This window comes from Sus scrofa, chromosome 1, assembly GCF_054392235.1.
Source record: "Sus scrofa isolate SSC_HxYL_T2T_F1_AM1 chromosome 1, Sscrofa_HxYL_maternal_Yorkshire_Landrace_v2.0, whole genome shotgun sequence".
In the NCBI taxonomy this organism is placed as follows: Eukaryota; Metazoa; Chordata; class Mammalia; order Artiodactyla; family Suidae; genus Sus; species Sus scrofa.
This window is the reverse complement of record NC_139383.1, coordinates 86,963,604-86,982,196: the sequence shown is the minus strand read 5'-3', so window position 1 is coordinate 86,982,196 and position 18,593 is coordinate 86,963,604.

The following is an 18,593-nucleotide window of genomic DNA, read 5'->3' as shown; positions in this document are numbered from 1 at the left end:
TTTTCATCTTTTCTAGGGCCACACTCGCAGCATATGGAGGTTCCCAGGCTAGGGGTCTAATCGGAGCTGTAGCCACCGGCCTATGCCAGAGCCACAGCAACTTGGGATCCAAGCCGCTTTTGTGACCTACACCTCAGCTCAAGGCAACGCTGGATCCTTAACCCACTGAGCGAGGCCAGGGATCAAACCTGCAACTCATGGTTCCTAGTCAGATTTGTTAACCACTGTGCCATGACAGGAACCCTCATACCTTTGTTTTCATTGTCATTTAATTTTTCTAGTAATTCATTTTTATTATATTTTAGAGAACCGTTCCTTTGCAGCTTGGAAAAAACAACTGGTTCTTCATTACACTTAATTTGAGCACTGGAGTTCCCACGTGACTCAATGGGTAAGAACCCAACATAGTGTCCATGAGGACACAGGTTCAATCCTTGGCCTCGCTCAGCAGGTTAAGGATCTGGCATTGCCGGACCTGGATCCAGCATTGCTGTGGCTGTGGTATAGGCCTGCAGCTGCAGAGCCATTTTGACCCATAGCCTGGGAATTTCCATATGCCATGGGCAGCAACCCTAACAAGACAAAAAAAACAAAACAAAAAAAAACCATTGCCATGGGTCCTGAGATGTAATTATTTTAAGAGATAGGTATGACAATCCAAGGTCCATAGCTCTGTGAATAAGATTTTTTTGAATTAAAAAAAAAAAAAAACTGGTGGCAGAATTCCCTGATGGTTCAGTGTGTTACGGATTCAGCATTGTCACTGCAGTGGCTTGGGTCATTGCTGTGACACTGGTTTGATCCCTGGTCTGGGAACTTCTGCATGATGTGGGCAATGCCAAAAAAAAAAAAAAAAAAAAAAAAAAAAGACGCACCATCTGAGGTTGTCTAAGCATCTCCTTCATAGAATCTTAGACCCAAGCCCTTCATGACAAGAAAGGGTCTTATAAAAACATTCTGTGAGCTGTTGACTAACTCATCCTAAATTGCAGAGTCAGAAATCTATTTCGGGGTGACTAATCTCTGCCAAACTACCTTTCATCCCTTTTGTCTTCATTCCAATCTATAAAATCATACCAGAGAGCTCAATTCAGAGAAATAGCACGTGGATTTCATTTTTTCAAAGACTCTTCAGCTTTCCATTACTTGTAATCATTAAAGAGCCTAATGCACAGAGAACTAAATGGCGGAAACTTCAAGATTCACTTATAGTTAGCTTTGTAAAACATTTATATGCCTTTAAAAAAGTGTTCTTCTCCACTGACTTATGTAAAATTAATGTTAGCTGACAGTTCTGAGCAGAGCCCAATGGAGAGCAGCATGAGGACCTCAGGCTGAGGTTTTTGTTTTTTTTTTGAGTCTTTTTTAATTCATTGATCTCCTAGTGAGTTATCTATGGGATGGTAATTAAGAGTTGACTGCACCCACAGATGTCTGTTTCCACTGACTCTGTAACCAAAGGAGGGGTATGGCTTCTGTCCAACAAGGGACCAGTCCTCAATGACCCCTTCAATCAGAACAGAGAATAACAACTACTGTCAGGATAACTAGCAAACCGTCTAAGAAAAAAAATTATATCTCTACATACATCAATTCTCCATAAATTAGTGAAGCTGTAAATGAGTGGCAAACACTTTTCTAAACAAACACCAATGCAGAAAACTTAAGGAAAAAGAATGAGTTTTGACTTTAACAAGGCTGTACTCTCAATGTTAATGGAAAGAAAGCAGAAAAATGTATATGTGACATGGTTGACATGTATACATTAATAGGAAATAAAGAGACAGACCTTAAGTATGTGCTCCTGTGGTTGCCAAGGGGGCAGGGAGGGACTGGGAGTTTGGGGTTAGTAGATGCAAACTATTGCATTCAGAGTGGATAAGCAATGAGATCCTGCTGTATAGTCCAAGGAACTATATCTGATCACTTGTGATGGAATATGATGGAGGATAATGTGAAAAAAAATGTATATATATATATATATATATATATGTATATATATATATATACACACACACACACACATATATATATGTATAACTGGGTTACTTTGTTGTACAGCAGAAGTTGACAGAGCATTGTAAATCAACTATAATAAAAATTATTTTAAAAAAGAGATAGACCCTTATAAGACACATTTGGAAATACAAAAGCTATAAGGGAAAGCCTAGATATATTTTGTGCATAAAAGTCTTTTAGAATCTATATGGAAAATAGTACTATAAATTAAGCCAAAAGACAAGCTGTAGGCAGGAGAAAATATTAGTAACATATATGATAGATTAACAATAATAATAGCAAACAGGAGTTCTCGCTGTGGCTCAGCAGTTAATGAACTCGACTAGCATCCATGAGAACATGGGTTCAATCCCTGGCCTCACTCATTGAGTTAAGGACCTGGCATTTCCATGAGCTCTGGTGTAGGTCACAGACACCACTCAGATCTGACGTTGCTGTGGCTGTGGCGTAGACCGATGGCTACAGCTCCGACTGGACCCCTAACCTGGGAACCTCCATATGCCACAGATGCGGCCCTAAAGAAAAAGACAAAAAAAAAAAAAAACCCAAAAAACACACAATAGCAAACACATACAGCACCTACTATGTAGCAGATGCTCTTCATGACACATATATTAACTCATTCAATCCTCGTAGGTTAATAGTGCTTGATGAGTTAGGTACTATTATTATCCCATTTTATAGATAAGTCAGGGAGGTCATAACTGCACGTTCACGGACAAGGCAGAATTCAGATCCAGGCAGTGTGGCTCTGGGGTCCCTGCTTTCAGTTACCAAGTGGTGGTCCCTCCTGGAGTCAGAACTGACTCAGTGAAGTGACTCAATTACAACCATTAAAAGCAAAGCATGAGAAACTGGTGGGAGGGAGGAAGGGAGTATTTTCCACCATAAAGAAGGAAAATAGAACAAAAGAAGAAGAATGTTCACAACTTTTAAAAAGCAAGTGAAATGTAATTTTGTGTGTGGAATACATCTGTATAGAGAGTCGTATGACAAAACGGTCAACAAATTAGTAGTGATTCCCTCTGGAGATTTTTCTTTTATATCTCTCACTTATCTCTTTTCCATTGGTTGTGAATACTTTATCTTGTGTGTGTATGAATATACGTATATATATAATATAAGCTTAACAAAGTTAATAGTGTACAGCATTAGCAATGGTATAGACAGTCACATGGAATTGAGAATATAAATCGAATAACTTTTCAAGGTCAATTGATGATATTTAATAAAAAGGGTAGAATTCTGTATGGCACATGGCGCAGAAATTCTACTCATTTTTATGGCACCAAAAGTGGATCTTTATTCATGGAGACACACGTTTGATTTTCTAAGCGCTCACAACACTGCTGGCCTGCAATGAGAGTCACTCAAGTATCCAAAACATAGCTGAATTTAAACAACTGCAAACTATGCTAACTCTCTTCCCCACCAATTCTTTTTTTTTTTTTTTTTTTTTTTTTTTTTACATTTTAGGCCTGCCTCCATGGCATATGAACGTTTCCAGGTTAACGGTCAAATCTGAATCAGAGCTGTAGTTGTGGGCCTACAGCCACAGCAATGCCAGATCCAAGCCGCACCTGCAACCCACACCACAGCTCACGGCAATGCCAGATTCTTAACCCACTGAGCGAGGCCAGGGATTGAACCTGCGTCCTCATGGATGCTAGTCAGATTCATTTCCATTAAGCAATGACAGGAACTCCCCAATTCATTTTTCTCTATTTCCTTGGCGCGCAATCTGCCTACACTCACCGGGCCTCCCTGCAGTTACACAATCTGCCTACACTCACTGGGCCTCCCTGCAGTTAGATCACACAACTGAGCTGGGATGAGGACTGCAGTTTCTGAGACAAAGTGTTAAAGAAGCAGGTGCGGTCCCTTTCTGCTCTCATTTCCCTTCATTGCCTGGAGGCAGATGATGAGGATCAGCCCTAGAGGAGACCAGACAAGCCTGGATCCTAAGTCATTGCATGGAGAAGTACCATCCGCCAACCAGGAACTCCTGCTTTAGACTGTTAAGTGAGCGAGAAATGAACTTCTATTTTGTTTGAGCTGTTTGGCATATTTGGATCTATTTAATCTCTGCAGCTTAATTCACAGTTTAAATACAATGTTTTAAGCTGCCACTGAGTTGACTTGGTTCATATTTAAACTCTGTGACAGATCTGGGAACCTACTTCCCTTCTGGTCAGCTCAGTCACCCTCTCTGATGGTGGGTTTAGACGAGGCAAGTTGTGACCAGGGACCTCAGCCCAGTACAACCTGTGATGGTGAACTTATAGAATATTGGAATTCTTTCATAGTTCTGCAGATACTCAAATTTTTCCTTCTCAGCTGGTTGGTTCTTGTTTAGCCAGTTGATAATTTTAGTGAATCTTCAAGTGTCTTTAGTTTGCCCTCTGTCATTGTTTTTGCCTTGAATTTTTCTCTTTTTCACTTTGTCCTTAGTGAAGACATGGATTCAAGTGAGTTCTCAGGAGTCATCAACTATGTTTCTGTACTTCTCATTTCTCTGCTTTGACCTTCTCAGCCTTCTGGATCACCTAATTCAGAGCTTTCTCATTTTTTTTTAATTAAAATATACTTGATTTACAATGTGCCAATTTCTGATGTGCAGCAAAGTGACCCAGTCTTTCATATATAATATGAAATAATATATATTCTTATATTATCTTCCATCATGGTGTATTCCAAGAGACTGGATATAGTTCCCTGTGCTATACTGTAGGACCTTATTGCTTATCCATTCTAAATGTAACCAGAGCTTTATTAACCTATATATTCTTCCACATTGTGATTTAATACTGTTCCTTTGGCCTGTCCCCTTTGTCCACAATGGCCATCTTGAAGATGCTATGGACATGAGCATCCATGGTTCCTTCCCTCTGAGGACCACTATGGCCTGCAGCGGGGAGCTGAGCGGGTTGCCATCTTTGACTAGTCTCTCTCACGTTAGTATGCCTGGATGCTGATGGACTCAAAGTTGTAGAGGTCTGTGTCTGGTGTGGGAAATGGTGAAATCTCACACAATCAGAACAGCTGAGATTCCAATGACTATCTCAACAACCAGAAAAATAAATGTAACAACCAAGCAGAATCTTGAATGTGTTCAGATTTCATCCACACCATAGTCCCAGCCTGAGGCAGAGAGATATTTGTGTGTAGTTCCTGGCTGTTCTAGAAGTCTTACAAGAGAACAACATGTGTGTCTGCGAATGATGAAACTATGAAAATAATGCTAAAGAAGAATATTTAATAACATAGGAAGATGATTCTGCTAAATCTCTTAATGAACAAAAAGCACTTATTAAAGTATATACCGTATGATCCCATCTTTGTAATATATATTAATTGTACTAATACTATTCAGCAAATAAATATTGAGACCCAACTATATATACATCAGGCATTATAGATACTGGTACTGGTGTTGATGTGTGTGCAATAACAGATTTTAATTTTCTTCTATGTTCCAATTTATCTACAATGACTATCAATTGTCTAACAAAAACTCACTATTATAATGAAAATTTTTGAATTATAAGAAAAGACTAACAATAATGTGGTATAAAATAAACTGACAACACATAAGTGATTTTGGCTCCACATTCCAAAGTGACTCACCAAATATACCCTGAACTGTTTATTTTTTTCCTATTTCTCCATTAAAACGAGCAGATGCATTTCACATCACATGGATCTTCGTGGAAACATGCCAACCATTTTCTTAGCAACCAAACCCTGTCTTCCGCACTGTGCATGATTAACTAAAACAGCCTGTTGACGGCTTAAAATAAACCTGCCTTTTTCCATTTAGCATTTTATCAAATGAATGTAATTTCATTTGCTGATGAATTTAGTTCAGCTTCAAGGGAATTTTTCTCTTCTTCGTGGGGAGGCTGAAGAATCAGAACTGTCATGCCAAAGAGAGAAAAGCAAGCCTAGGGAGAAAAAACAGTCTGATGTTTATACCGGGTAAAGTAAAAGTATCTTTGTCGATTTCACTCCCGCTCTGCTGTGGCTGCTTTTTTATGGGATAGAATGTTGATTTCAATTTAAATTCTATTCTACTCTGGCATTATGATGTTTCGGTTGCTTGATTAAAAGCACTTATTTAAATGACTGCTCTGATGATTCCTATTGTTGTTATGCATGAGATCTTGTCTTATTTTTGTTTATTTCCAGCATTTGACTGTACCCTAAAATGTAATTAGACTCATCTGACGGGCTAGTGGAACCTTTGCTGAGGTTTAGAAATAAAGGGAAAGGACAGGACATAATCTGGCAAGGAGGAAGGAGTATATGTTATCAGCAATGAAGAGAGTAAATATTTTCTTAGAGGAGGTGACTCTGGAACTTGGAATAAATTGCTGTCCTGTTTGGTAAATATAAAATATATTTCTGTGTCTCTATGCACATGTAGACATTTCGCCTCTAAAGACTGTAAGAATATGTGCCAAACAGGGAAACTTTAAATTTTCTTTAAAGACCAACAGCTTAAAAACAAATTCATCGAGGCAATTAAAGCAGCATGTTATCTACACAGTCAGTAAAAGGAAAAGGATTTGACTGAACTTAATATAGTCCAAGCAGCTTCCCCATTATCTTTCACTCATGTGCCCTCATTTGGAAAAAGACAGTGAAGACCCACACCAATGGCAAGTTTCAGCCCTATTTAAATTTCCACTTTATTTCCCCCAGAGCAAATTCTTAAATGTTAACCATCATTAAGCAATCAAGCTGATGCTTTAGCTGCAGAGTTTTACATTTTTTCCTAGAGATGAAAGACTCAAAAAATATGTAAACTTTTTTCCTGATAAATCCATCCTTTTTAATTCTTGCTGTATACGTATATATGTTAAGAAATAAAAAAATCATGATTTGCTCTCTTTTGCATTAGCTAGAACCCATGTGAGATTGATAGCTGGTTTACAGGGAACATTGTAAAATATCCGCTCCCATATTTTAATATTCTCTTGTTTTAAGTTTGAATTCTGCCTTGCTTAAGTCAGGTCCTGAGGCTGGTCAACCATTTTGGAAAAATTCATCAAATCTTTCAGGTTAGTGTTTGAAAGAGTTTATACATGTCCAAAATGATCCAACTTAGTTGCCAGGTTAAAAAAAATCAGACTCAGTGTGTCACCCTGTGGATTCTAGGCTACTCCTTCTGGTGTTGCTTCTCTATTATGGGAAGAATGAGGACAAGCTCTCTCCTCTGCTGCTCATCTGCAGAGAGGAGCCCCAAAACCACACTGGCAGCTTACTGGGAGACCCACTGCTTATAGGGTAGGTGTCTTGGAACTTTATGAACACACCCTAATTGGGGTGAGGGAAAGTGGAGAAAAAATCTGGGAGAAATGCAGAGTCTGGCACATAAGCAACCAGGCTTCCCTTCTTTATATTCTCTCATTCCTTTTCTCAGATAAATAAAGGTCATGGTTGGTCATGCCTAGCTTGTCTGCAGAAGGGAGCAGGTCTTTAATTTAGTCACCTCGTCGTGCTTTGTTTTTTAAAATAGAAAGCTATAAAATTTTGTATTAGGGGAGTAATTTTGGTGTCATATGCTTGGTGTAGACATCTTTTTCTGCTGAAGAGTCTTTTACTTTTATTCCGAAAGGTCTTATTCTTCTTAGAATCTTTTTTGTTCTTGGAGTACAGTTATATTTTAACTTTAGAATTCAATAAAACCAGAACAACATCAATAATCATTTACTGGGGTCATGATAATTGTTGCTAGGTGAAGTCCTACAGATGACTTAATTCTCACGCTGTCACTAGGAAGCAGAGCCCGGCCTTTCTGATGCCATATAATTAAGGAGGAGAGAACACACCACACTCTCATTAAGAATAGATCCAATGTCTTAGTTAATTGGTCAAGGATAAAGAACCTCTCTTAGCAGTGACCAATGTGGGCAGTCTTGGAAAGGATTTCCCTGGCTTCGACCCCCTGAGAAAGTCCATCAAGAAGGCTGTAAAAAAGAGTCAGTGTCCAGTGTGCTTAATAATAACACTGGCCTCCAGCCTTCCCAAATAGTTACATCCTCACAGTCAGGAATTATTTTCAGAGTTCCTTTTGTGGTGCAGCAGAAACGAATCCGACTGGAATCCATGAGGATGCAGGTTCCATCCCTGGCCTCGCCCAGTGTTGCCATGAGCTGTGATGTAGGTCAAAGATGCGGCTGGGATCCCACATTGCTGTGGCTATGATAAAGGCTGGCAGCTGTAGCTCTGATTTGACCCCTAGCCTGGGAACCTCCATATGCTGAGTGCGGCCCTAAAAAAGCAAAGATAAATAAATAAATAAATAAATAAACAGACAGACAAATAAATAAATGCATACTATTTGCACTGTATCTTTTTAAAAAAATGAATTATTATTTTCCAAATCCCGTGGTCCTAACAATTATAGTAGTTCCCTGAATATTAAGTCTTTGTAGTGAGATGAATCCCATGAAAACAGGGGGACATAAACCCCTTATTTAATTACACGTTGAGATGGAAATACAGTTCAGTTTTCAGTTCAATGATGGGGAACACTAAAATCTGGTTGTTTGAGGAATTTGGGAGTCTAATTTCCAGTATGAAGAGCTCAAGCCTAGAGATTTGCAATTACATATGGGAATTGTCAGCCTCATTTGGGAGTGGTTCTTTCTAAATCAATGAATGGACTAAATAAGAATGTCCTTGACTTGTGATTCTAGGATTTGGTAATAGCCATCTGTATCTTGGGACTATCCAGGGGAAATAATTGTAACATTTGTGCCATAATGCAAGATTAGAACTCTACTGAAGAGACTAGTATGAGTCTGAAACAGAACAGACAGTATTTTCTCGAATCCACATTATATGGCTGTCTGAACATAAAAGGGTGAGGTTGTCTGGGACTTGCGTAAAGAGATAACTACATATATATAGTCTCTTAGTGTTAGATAAGTAACATGTAAGAGTACTTCGGTTATTAGGAAAAGATGCTCTTGAATTTCCCTGGTGGCTCAGAGGGTTAAGGATCCAGCATTGTCACTGCTGTGGCTTGGGTCATTGCTGTAGCATGAGTTTGATCCCTGGCCCAGGAACTTCTGCATGCCACAGAAGCAGCCACAAAAAAAAAAAAAAATGTACTCTTCCATTGGAGGGTCTAAGGTATATTGTCTAATTTGTTAGCTGTTAGCTAACAAATTTAAATTTAAACATAAATTAATTTGAAGTTCCTGTTGTAGCTCAGTGTATTAAGAACCCAACTAGTATCCATGAGGATGTGGGTTCGATCCCTGGCTTCTGCTGAATGGGTTAAGGATCCAGCATTGCCACAAGCTCTGGAGTAGTTCGCAGATGTGGCTCAGATCTGGTGTTGCTGTGGCTGTGGACTGGGCTGGTAGCAGCTGCATCTCTGATTAGACCCCAGCTTGGGGAACTTGCATATGTTGCAGGTGTGGCCCTAAAAAGAAGAAAATTAATTAAATTTAAGATTAAGCTCCTCAGTCATGCTAACATATTTCAAGTGCCCCATAGTCACAGGTAGCTAATGGATACCACATGGGGCATCACAGATGTAGAAATCTTCTGTCATTGTAGAAAATCCTATTGGATAGTGCTGGTCCAGAAGTTAGGGGGGTATTTTAAAAATAAATTTAATGGGAACTTTTTTATCTTATACTTTCAATAACTCCTCCAGGAACCAGTTGCTGTCATAGATGACTAGAAGCAGGCTATTTTATTATGCTCTCCACACAGTGATTCAGTTTCTAATTAGAAGTTGATGAAGTTCTTTCATTTACTACAGTATCATTGGCATCACATTTTCCAACTGCAGGAAGAAGTTCAATTATCTCACAGAAGATAAAAGACAGGGGAATTTATTTCAACAATCTAGAAAAAATAAATATATATGAGGGATGTGATGTGTGCATGTTTGGTATTGACTGAAAACCAAACTTGAGGACAGCACGTTCCTACATCTTTTTTTTTTTTTTCCATCTTTTTTTGTAGTGCTGCACCTGCGTCATGTGGAGATTCTCAGGGGTTGAACAGATCTATAGCCACTAGCCCGTGCCACAGTCACAGCAAGGCCAGATCTGAGCCACACCTTCGACCTACACCACAGCTCACAGCAGCTTTGGATCTGTAACCCACTGAGCAAAGCCAGGGATCGAACCTAAGTCCTCATGGACGCTAGTCAGATTTGTTTCCTCTGAGCCACAACAGGAGCTCCGTGTTCCTACATCTTAAAGTGAAAAGCTGGACAACACTTTGCCTATCCTGCAACACCACCAAGGAGAGGTCAGTCAAGTCCAGTGACCATCACCATACTTCTGTCCCACATATGGGAATCTTTTTTTTTTCTTCATTTTTTAAAGTTGTATTGAAGTAGAGTTGATGTACAGTGTTGTGATCATTTCTGCTGTACAGCAAAGTGATTCAGTTATACATGTAGACACATCTATTCTTTTTCAGATTCCTTTCTTCTATAGGTTATCATAAAATATTGAGTAGATTTCCCAAATCAAAATTGGAGAGGATTCTTGGAAGGAATTCCCAAGAGCAAAGAATTTCCAGTGGCTCTTAAAGTTCCTGTTTGGAAGTGGTGTGCTGCTCATCTTCCCTGGTCAAATCAAGTCACAAGAGGCATGATGTCGACAGAGTAGGAAGTGCCATCTCTTTACAGAGAACAGTAAAGCAGTTGGGTACAACGGTACAACCTACCCCAAAGCCCTTTGCTAGTAGTAAAATAAATAGCTCAGGTGTTGTCTTCTAAATATCCTTATATCATGAAACTGGTCCCTAGGTGTTATTTTTATCTCTGACTAGAAAAAGATATCTCATTTTTAGAACAGCTGAGGTGTTTGGTTCTTCAGCATTATCAACCATAGGCCAATGTGGTTTCTGGAGTTTTTTGATCAGCCTCAATGTCAGTTCAGCTGCACTGGTCACTCTCCTCCTGAAATCTGAATCTGCAGAATGAATGCAAGGCAGGGAAAACTAGTTCATAATTCTACCCATTCTAATGACAAGGAACTCCCCTAAAGTAAAAAGTCTGTAACTAGCAGTTTCTCTCATGGTTCAGCAGTAACAAGCCTGACTAGGATCTATGAGGACGCAGGTTCAATCCCTGGCCTCGCTCAGTGGGTTAAGGAATCAGCATTGCCATGAGCTGTGGTGTAGGTTGCAGATGCAGCTCAGATCCCACATTGCTGTGGCTATGATGTAGGCCAGCAGCTATAGCTCTGATTCAACCCCTAGTCCAGGAACTTCCACATGCCACAGGTGTGGCCCTAAAAAGAAAAAAAAAAAAGTCTGTAATTGTATGATTTGAATAGACAGTGCTGTTTATGGCCATGATGATGGAACAAGAGTTACTGTCCCTGGGAACATTTACAAGATGATAGTTGTATTTCTTTCTCATTACCAGGGTATTTCAGAGAAAGATATGCAACGGTCACTTTATTCTTATATGCAAATACAACCTGACACTTACCTTTTCAGAGGAGCTTGCATTAACTAACCCAGTGCCTGGAAATGACACTTATAAGATAGATGTTTTCATACCTATTTTGCCAAGAGCCAACTGAGCAGAGAGAAATTAAACAAATTGCCTGTACTCTTGCAACTCTCAGGGGCCAGATCTGGAATTTGAACTCTTCCTAATTCCAGATTTACACACTGATCTGGTGAACATCCTCCTACTCATATCAATAAATAACATCTATCAGGTGATATTACTGCTTTGCCAGACCCTTGGCCAAGGGCATTGCTTATGTAAGTTCATCTGCCCTAAAAACTACCCTGTAGAAGTGTGATTTCTTCCTATTATATGACCAAGGAAAGTGAAGCTTAGGAAGACAGATACCTTGTGCAAATTACACTACTACTAAATGTTGGAGTCAAAATTTGAGACCAAGTCTAACTCTAAAGTCAATGTTCGTAAAAGCTACTGATGACACACCCACGGCCAACATAATGCTCAATGGGGAAAAGCTGAACGTTTTCCTGCTAAAATCCAGAATGAGACAAGGATGTCCACTCTCACCTCTTCTATTCAACATAGTACTGGAAGTCCTAGTCACAGCAATCAGACAAGACAAAGAAATATAATATATCCAAATTAGAAGGGAAGAGGTAAAATGGTCATTAGATGCAGATGACATGGTATTATACATAAAGCCAGTGTTCATAATTGCTTGCTAATCTCTGCTGCTAAGGCTTCATTGCAATACTTAGATCTGCACCCAAACTTGGGGTGCCCCGAAGGGGAGAGAGGCAATAAACCTGAAGTGAGGCGAGAAAGATAAATAAAAGGCAAGTAAAAAGGAAACCGAACTACTTGAGAAACAATGTATGGGACTGGATGATGGAAATGAGGTTTATGGTGGAAATGAGAATATTAAAATAAGAATTAGAAAAGAAAATCACTTAATCATGAAATAGAAATGGACTCCTGTCTCAGAGGCTCAATTCCTGATTTTGCCTTTCAGATCTAATTCTTGTCTTAAGCATGCTTATTTTGATTCTAATCCAGTTGGAGCAAGCTTATAATTAAAGTGGCATTTACTGTATTGGATGTTTTTCATAGTGATTAGATTGCAGTGTCTAGGACAGAGAAAGGCCCACGACAGAAACAGGCAGCTGAAAACAGATTCAGTGAGCTACCTGCCTGAATCATGAGCTGTTTTTAAATAGTAAGCTCAGGCAGTAGCTGGAGCTGGGACACATTCATTGCTAAGGGCTCTGTGTTTATTACATTTTCATCAGTGACCATGAAGAGAGACAGAGCAGGAAAAATGTATAAAGGATTATTAGGATGACTGAATCATACAACAGTTTTGCCCAGCTCAAACACCTCTGGTACTAAAACACAGACTATTCTGACTGAATCATTCTTGGGCATCTTAAACCAATCTCTTTCTAAATGACTGCTCCCCAAAATAGTAGGTTATAAAAGTGGGGTCCTTACAAGGCCAACTCTGAAAGGAGTTGGTGTGTGGAATTCCTGTCATGGTTCTGTGAGTTAAGAATCTAACTGCAGTGGCTTGGGTTGCTGAGGAGGTGTGGGTTTGATCTCCAGCCCACACAGAGGGTTAAAAGGACCAGGCATTGCCACAGCGGCTCAGATTCAATCCCTGGCCTGGTAACTTCCAAATGCTGCACGTACAGCCATAAAAATTTTTTAATTTTTTAAATTAAAAAAGAAATAAAAGAATTGGTATATAATTTCTTACTATTACAACCAGAAATATGACTGGGCTATGTAGCTGACATCCCAATGATACCTGCGATACTTGGAAATCCCTCCTCAAGAGAATCACTCATAATTCCCACATTTCTGGAACAGTGCCCAGAATTTAAAATAACAGTCCTATGCCTTGCTATTCATTTTAACCAAGATGTAAATATCCTTATTATTGGCTTACTGGGGGAAAAAAATGGCAGAAAAACTGATCAAGATATCTCTGTGAGACAAGCAGTTCTACAGACAGACCTCCAGCTGTGCCAGAAGGGAGATAATTATTTACTGTTGGTGAAGCAGCTGGAGCTGTGGTTCTGGACTTTAAGGAAGATACGTTTTCGGTGACAAGGACCTAGACTGTGCTCCTTGGAACAACTGATTTTCCAGGCTACTCACCAAACTCTGCAGACACTGAAAACACTGACGCCTTCTGGGTATTGGATTCTACGTGAAAAGACTCTGTCCTTCCCAAAATGGAAATCCCAGCCTCTGACCCCTTATAAGGTCAGCAATTAGACAGGTAACCCTGAACAAAAACAGTTCCAGGAGAGTTCTGAAGTCTAAGTTCTGAAGGCTTATCAGACACAACTTAGAATAGATTTACAAGGAGATCCTGCTGAACAGCATTGAGAACTATGTCTAGATACTCATGTTGCAACAGAACAAAGGGTGGGGGAAAAAATGTAATTGTAATGTATACATGTAAGGATAACCTGACCCCTTTGCTGTACAGTGGGAAAATTAAAAAAAAAAAGAAGTTTTAGCAATGCAGTGAATAAAAGAGCGTGGGAATAACAGCACAATATTGACAAAAGAATAGCTTCTTTCACCTGCATCACCCCATCCCCTGAGTTGGCATTACTTAGCACCAAGAGGGAACTCTCCAACTAGAGTTTTCTTTTCAGGGGAAGGAAGAGGAGGATGAGTGACCAGCTTGTCCTCAGCCTTTCAGGCACAGCACGAAGGTCCCACTTCAGTGTCACCCCACCAGAGACTGGCCAAACTGAGACATGCAGATGGCTAGAAACAAGAAAAACAGGTGCTACCAGCATCAGCCACAGACCAAGATAGAGACTGAGGCTTCCAGTGACCTGGTCTGTAAATGACATCAGTAGCTTTCCCCACTGAAGAAATCAGTGGCCAGCAGACCTGCCAGAAACCCCCTGCAGATGTCACCAGGTTTTACCCTACAGGTATTCGTGTTAACTGATACCAGCCACCTGAGTCTCACTCAGCTCACTCCTCTCCCCCACCCCTACCAGAGCCCAGGAATCTCACTGGCAGCCCAAGCCTCTGCAGCTGTGCAAGTACAAGATGTACTTGGGCTGTGGGATGGAAATCCTGTGAAATTAGATTGTTATGATCATTATACAACTACAGATGTGATAAACTTATCTGAGTAATAAAAAAAAAAGATGCCAGCCTAGACCCCACAACTTACCTCCATTGCTGTGTATGCACTCAAGGCTAGCCCCTCCAGCTGTGCATTTTCTCACCACTGGTCTCCACTGCCATGTGCATACCCACAGTAGTACACACCAACAGCCACAGTGCCCACAGCTCCAGTGTACTTACACTTAGCTCTGGCCTTTATTGCTGGCCTTGGCCCCATCACTACACATGTGTTTTCAATCATCCCCTACCTACCTGCAACTAGCCCTCATAGCCAAGTATGTGCACATCACCAGCTCTGACCACTACTGCTTATTACCTTGGTCCCTAGCCACTGGACCTCAGGCATTGCTGAGGATTCCAACCACCACTGTAGGATCTGTAGATCCCCTGCAGTGCTTACTAGTAGTTGATGATGTGGACCCCCAAGGCCTGAGCCACTGAGTCACCATGCCCCCAAGACCTGGTGTCACCACACACCCTAGGACTTAGTGCCCCAAACCATAAGACCTGGAGTCACAGGCTGATCAAACATGGCCACCCACAGGTAAAAGTCATAGCTTACCAAAATCAGTCCAGGAAGTTTAGAAGTGCTTTCTGCTTCTTCAACCTGTGCAAGGCTACAAGGATCATGAAGAATCGGGGAAACGTGATTCTACCAAAGGAACATAGTAATCTTCCAAAGAAATGGAGATACAGGAATTTCCCAACAGAGAGTTCAAGTAATTGTTCTAAAGTTGCTTAGGGACCTGCAAGAGCATCCACATACACAGTTTAATGACATCATGAAAACAATACCAGAACAAAGTGGAAAGTTCAACCAAAAAAGACTGAACACATAAAAAATGATCAAACTCTGGAGTGGACGAATACAATGACTAAACTGAAGGATTCAATAGAAAGCCTTGACAGCAGAGGAGGCCAGGCTGAAGAAAGAATCACCAAGTTCAAAGATAGACCATTTGAAATTATCCAGTCAGAGAAAAAAAATAAGTAGTGAATATACTTTCAGTTCTTATGGGACACCATTAAGAAAAATAATTTTCATGTTATTGGAGAGTGAGAAGAAGAAAGGAAGAAAGGGGTAGAAATCTTGAAGAAATACTGGCTGATAACTTCCTAAACCCAAGGAGAGATTTAGACGTCAAAGTTGGTGAAGCTAGTAAGTCACCCCCAAATTTTAATCCAAAATGACCTTCTCCAAGATATGTCACAATAAAACTGCTTAAATTCAAAGAGAAAGAGATAGTTTTTTAAATAGCAAAAGAAAATAAAATCTCTCATACAAGGAAACCCCTCTTCATAAGACTATTTGAAGATTTCTCAGCAGAGATCCTGCAAGCCAAGAGAAAATAAGATGATATTCAATGTATTGAAAGATAAAACTGCCAACAAAGAATACTGCATTCATAAAAGTTGTCCTTCAGAAATGAAGCCAAGATAAAGACTTTTCCAAACAAACAAGAGGTGAGGGAGTTTATCACTACTAAACCTGCCTTACAAGAAATGCTGATAGGAGTTCTTAAGCTAAACAAAAGGACACTCACCTCACTATTAACATGAAACATATAAGGGAAAAAAAACACTGGCAAAGTTAAGTATATAGTCATATTCAGATTACTGTAATAATGTTTATGGTGGTGTAGTAATAATTTTAGTATAAAAATTGGAGTACAAAGTATTAAGAATATATATATAGCCTCAATAATTTGTTAACATGATACATAATATAGAAATATATGAAGTTTGATATCAAAAACATAAAATGCATGGAGCAGGGATAAAAGGGAAGTGTTTTTGTGTGTGACTAAAGTTTAATTCTTATCAGTTTTAAAAGACTGTTGCATGTGTTAAGAGGTTTCAAGTAAGCCACAAGGTAAACACAAAGCAAAAACCTATAGTAAATACATACAAGATAAAAGAATCATATCGTACCACTCCGAAAATCATAATTTCATGAAGGAAGACAGTAAGAATGGAAGAAAGGAACAACCAAACTACACAACAGCCAAAAAAAAAAAAAAAGTGACTGTGGGTTTCCCTGGTGATGCATTGGGTTAAGGATCCAGCTTTGCCACTGATGTGGCTTGGATTCAATCCTTGGCCTGAGAACTTGCACATGCCACTGATGTGGCCAAAAAAAAAAAAAAAAAGAATTGGAAAGATGGCAATTATAATTCCTTAACTAGTAATAATTACTTTAAATGTAAATGGATAAAATTCTCCAATAAAATGGCATAGTGTGAATGAATGGATTTTTTTTTAAAGACCCAGCTATATGCTGCCTACAACAGACTGACTTCAGCTTCAAAAACACACACAGACTCAATGTGAATAAATGGGAAAATATATTCCATGCAAATGAAAACCTAAAGAGAGCAGGGTAACTATATTCAGACAAAATGGGCTTTCAGTGAAAACCTGGAGCAAGAGATTAAAAAGATCATTATATAATGATAAAGGGGTCAATTAATCAAGAGGATATAACAATTGTAAATATATATGTACCAAACATAAGAATACATGTATTGAGCAAATCTAACAGTTCTGAAAGAAGAAATAGACAGTAATAGAAGGGGACTCCTATACCCTACTTTCAATAATAGCTAATCCAGACAGAAAATCAGTAAGGAAAAAAATAGATTTGAACAACATTGTGTAGATCACATGTTAGGTCATAAAACAATTCTCAGAAAAATTCAAAACATTGAAATTATACCAAGTATTTTTTTCAACCAGAAAGGGATGAAACTAGAAATTAATAATGGGGAAAAGCTGAAAATTCACAAATGCAGTTGACATTGAAAAACACAGGTTAGAACTGAATGAGTCTTCTTATATGTGGATTTTTAAAATAAATATATTGAAAAATTCTTGGAGATTTGTTACAATTTGAAAAAACAGATGCACTGTATAGCCTAGAAATAATAGCAAAAAAATTTAATAAGAAGGTATGTCATAAATGCATAAAATATAGGTATACACTACCATAAAATATATGTAAATCTATTATAAAAAGTCAAAATTTATCTAAACTATTGCACACTAACACTTACAAACCATACATGATACTATTTACATTCAAGAGAGCCATAAACAAATTTAGAGATCAGAATTAAATAATAACTGCATAAAATTATATATATATTTATATATATATTTATATTTATATTTATATTTATATTTATATTTATATATATATATTTATATTTATATATATATTTATATTTATATTTATATATATTTATATATATTTATATTTATATTTATATATATATATTTATATATATATATATTATATATATATTTATATATATTTATATATATATAAAATTATATATATATATATATATGTACTATATATTGTCCTACTGTAATTATTTCATAGCCACCTCTTTCTAGAAATTGTGTTGAGCTTAAGTGTGGCAAGTATATGCTAAAAATATTGTGTGTAGCTAATCACCTCCACATGAGTAGTTTGTCTTTCCAGTAAATTGCATATCGCTGTAAAAAGTGATGTGTCATCATGCTCGCATGCTTTCACCATGTTTAGTGCAATATTTTAAACCTTGAGTAACAATATGGGATCCATATGGTGATGCTCAAAGTGCACCCAAGAAGCAAAATTTCAACATTCCAAGAAAAATTTTAATTGCTTGACATCTACCATAGATTGGAATCCGTAGGTGCAGTTGCCCACTATTTCAAGATAAGTGAATCCAGCATAAGGACCAATTTTTTAAAAAGAAAGTGAAATTTATGAAGCTGTCACTTCAGCTATGCCAGTAGGCGTGAAAACCTTGCACTTTTTGTGAAGCACCTTTTCATCTCATTTTGAAAATGCAGTTTTTATGTGGGTACAGGATTGCTGTAAGAAAGGCATAGACTCTAACATGATTCAAGAAAACGCAAAGTCATTACATGACGACTTAAAGCAAAAGGAAGGTGAAAGATCTAA